This window comes from Leptonychotes weddellii, unplaced genomic scaffold, assembly GCF_054177405.1.
Source record: "Leptonychotes weddellii isolate Sample4059 unplaced genomic scaffold, ASM5417740v2 HiC_scaffold_11856, whole genome shotgun sequence".
Taxonomy (NCBI): Eukaryota; Metazoa; Chordata; class Mammalia; order Carnivora; family Phocidae; genus Leptonychotes; species Leptonychotes weddellii.
In genome coordinates, this window is record NW_027696736.1 from 1 (window position 1) to 3721 (window position 3721).

General features: G+C 62.9%; 2 non-coding genes across 2 annotated transcripts; one reads left to right on the forward strand and one right to left on the reverse strand.

Moving 5' to 3' along the window:
• The first annotated feature begins 35 nt into the window (after positions 1-35).
• LOC145718188 (U1 spliceosomal RNA) lies at positions 36-199 on the forward strand. Its single transcript, XR_014141637.1, has one exon. It is a non-coding gene; the product is annotated as a U1 spliceosomal RNA (small nuclear RNA).
• A 2727-nt stretch (positions 200-2926) lies between these two features.
• Positions 2927-3016, reverse strand: TRNAY-GUA (transfer RNA tyrosine (anticodon GUA)). Its single transcript is given in 2 exon segments — positions 2927-2962; positions 2980-3016. It is a non-coding gene; the product is annotated as a tRNA-Tyr (tRNA).
• Between the last annotated feature and the right edge of the window lie 705 nt (positions 3017-3721).

Sequence of the window (3721 nt, forward strand, 5' to 3'; positions counted from 1 at the left end):
CGCGAGCGTGAGCGGCGAGGCAGGGCGAGCAAAGCATACTTACCTGGCAGGGGAGATACCATGATCACGAAGGTGGTTTTCCCAGGGCGAGGCTTATCCATTGCACTCCGGATGTGCTGACCCCTGCGATTTCCCCAAATGTGGGAAACTCGACTGCATAATTTGTGGTAGTGGGGGACTGCGTTCGCGCTTTCCCCTGATCATTTCAGTTTGCGGAAAGTCAGACGTTGTGAGACTTTACGAGGTTCGCCCGCTGATCTATAGTGGGGGTTATGACCGCGTAAGGTGATGCCCGGTGCTTTTACGCGCGTTGCGGCTTCTAAAGTTCGTGTTTTTCTTTTTCGTGTGTTGGTTTTTGCTCACCGTTGGTATATCTACGACGGGCGTTAACGGTTTAGGATAGGGAAGCCCGGCCCTTCAAGCTGCCGACGGGGTACCTGCCGTGTCCATGTTAGTCGCCCCACATTGCTCTCCCTTTTGGCACAGGTACGCGTTCCCGGACTTGACCAGCCGGTGGAGACCGAGCCACGAGCGCTATGGTGGTGTTGGCTTCGTTGACCCTCCTCTGCCCACCGACCTGGATTCCCGAAACAGGTCGAGATTCTCTGCACTTCCTGGAGCCGGGAGGAGAGAATACCGGTGCCGGCTGGATTCCTTGCCCTGGCTCCGGGTACTGTAACAAAGCCTTTCAGCTCCCATCTAGCGTGCACGCCCAAGACCGCTCACCCACCCACTGAGAGTCCCACAGAGGCCCAGCAAGCCGCAGGTGCAGGGCCTTCCCGTGACTGGCTGTGTCACCACTGCCTGACTGGGTAGCAGGCACCTCTGCACCTTCAAGGATGGGGGGCAGTACCTTGGAAGCCGCCTGCCGCTCTCCGTGACACCCCAGCCAGGAAGGGTCGGCCATGCTGGGGCCCACACTTGCATCTGCTGGTCACAAAAAGCCACTGCCCCCCCCCCCACCTCTCACCCTGCTGTTTCCCCAAAGCACCAAAGCTAGGTCCGCCAGGGATGCCACACCTCCACATCTCACCAGGGGCCACATCCAACGAAGGTCTGAAGGTTTTATCCTTGGTTCCTGTCTGCTGGTCTCTGCAGATGATGACCTTAGAGGCTGGGGTTTCTCTGTGGCTTCAAAGCAATCGAATCTTCCTGAAGGTCATCACCTGTTGGGCTTCCCTGTCAGGGCCTCCTGAGCCCGTGGAGAGTCTGGCTCAGTCCATCTCAGTTAGCAGTAGGACAGTGGGACTGAGACTGGGTTGGGGAGAGAGAACCTCTCAAGAGGAGCCTGCCAGGAGAGGAAGCCGGGGTGGAGAGGAGAGAACAGTCTCCAGTTTGAGAGGCAGAAGCAACACCGAAAAGGGGCCCGTGGGCTCCGAGGTCAGGGATGGCAGTGGCTGGGTCCCTGAGGCTCCCGAGGGCCACACTCACATTGGGGTTCTGCTACCGGTCCCCTCTGTGATGCACTCCACCTGTACTTTGAGCCTCTGGAGTCTCCTTCCCACAGGAAGGAGGAGAACGAGGAAGACCATTCTCTGGCGCTATTCTCTGCACCCCCCCACCCCCACCCCCACCCCCCGCCAACAACCTGGCTCTGACCCCAAGGTGAAGCCCATGTTCTCCTGGGTGCGCTCTGGCTGGGCCTCAGGATCTTGCTCTTCAGGCCCTGCCAATTTAGCCTGAAGGGCCCAGCGCTAAGTCAGCCAGCTGGTCAGAGCCCACAGGCCGGCCAAGGAGGTGAATTCGTGTGCCGGTCCACGAGGGCAGCTGCCCACGCCCCACCCCACCCCTACCCCCACTCTTCTGCGCCCTGCCTTCAGCCCTCGTTGCCCCGACTCTCCGGCTCCCTCTGAGCTCTAAGCCTGTGCTGTTGCTGCCAAGCTCCCTCCCCACCCCCACTCCTTTCTACAGGTGGAGACCCCAGCGGTCAGTGGCCGGAAAGCGGGCGGGATGGAAATACTTCCATCTATTTCTGTCTCCCTCCATCAGATGTAGCCGGAGAATCGGGGAATCCGTGCCCGCACCCCCCCGGCGAAGTAGGTAGGTGGCTTGTACCGAGTGTGTGTGAGCACTGCTCTCTCAGCAGGAACACCAGCGCCCCGCGTGGCTGCAAGGGCGCGGGAAAACTCAAGGGTCCTCGGGCCGCACGCGGTCCTCACACTGACGGAACCCTGAACGCGCCTCCGAAGTTCTCATCGCGACTGGCGAGGCCCACGGAGGCCCACGGAGGCCCCTGCTGCATTTCGCTTCTGCCAACGTCAGCCTCGATGCAGGCGCACGATGGGATGGGCGATGGCTTGGAAAACCTCAAGGTGACAGTTCTGTCCCACGAGTAGGTTAAGCTGGTCGGGGAAGAGGCTCTCGGGTCTCCGTAAGTCTGTATGTTTATAGACCACATGAAAGCCAGACAAGGAGGAGACGGACAGACAGACTGCAGCTGGGAGAGACAGAAGCAGTGACCGTCCCCGGAGGCAGGGCAGGAGACCGAGACCCAGCTCGAGAGGCAGAGTCGTCAGGAAGGATGTCCCTGCCCCGTGGGGTGACCCGTCCGCTTGTCAGCCGCGCGGGCTTGCGGAGGGCAGACGCTCTTGGCCCACCTCCTCGTCTGGAGCGGGAGCCGCGGGGGGGTGGGGGTGGGGGTGGGGATGCGGGGGGCAACGAGCGCACAGGGCGTGGGGCGGTGCGGCGCTGAGCCGAGGCAGGAGCGGCGCGGACGGGTAGCGCCGCAGGGCCGGTGCGGGCCGCCCGCGGCAGGAAGGCGCCGGGGCGCTCCCCGGGCGGCAGCACACCCGCAGCCGAGTAAGGGAGGCGGTGCGTGAAGGTTTTCCCGCCTCGGGCCGCCGAGGGGGGCCTGGGCCGGGCAGAGGTGGGGCTGGGCGCTAGCGGGGGCGGTGGCTTCCCCGGCGGCGCAAAAGCGTCAGGCGCGTCCTTCGAGCCGGAATCGAACCAGCGACCTAAGGATGTCCACGCCTCTGCGGTCTACAGTCCTCCGCTCTACCAGCTGAGCTATCGAAGGGTGCGCGCTGGCGGGCCCGGGTCATTACTTTTTCTTGAAATGACGGAGGCCACGGCGCGGGCGTGCCGGACGTCCAGCAGGCCCTGGCGCGGTCGGAGGCCCTGTCAGAGAAGAGCCGAGCCCACGTCGCCGCGGCGCCCGTTCCGCGCGGGGCCTCGAGTCCCCTGCGCTCGGCGGCCGCGGGGCGGGGGGTCCGGCATCCCGGGCGCGATGGTCGAGCTGCCTGGGCCCGGGCTCTCACCCGCGGCCTCCTGTCCCCTCCCGGGGCCCCCTCCTACAGGTGGGGCCGACCCCGGTCCGCGGCGGGGGAGCGGGTAAGAGGGGAGGAGGGGCTTTGGCGAACCCCACGCGCGGGTTGGGCGACCGAGGCCTTGCGGAGCGGAGGAGGGGAAAACCCACTGGATCCGCGCACCAGGTGGGCGGCTGCGAACCGCCTACCTGCTGGTTTTTAAGTGCCTTCGGTTCACAGTAATCCTTGGGCCAAAATGACACCTTTTGGTGTGGCAGACGATGCCGCCGTTCGAAGCCAAGATCATCTTGCCCGGATTATGCAAGTCTCCTCATTTCCCTGCTTTACAAAACCCTTGCAGACAGATTTTTTATTTTTATTTATTTAATTTATTATTGATAACTTTTGGGGGGGTGCCAAGCGGAGTGGGAGGAGGAGGATTCAGATCAAGCCACTCCTCTGCTCAAAACCGTTCA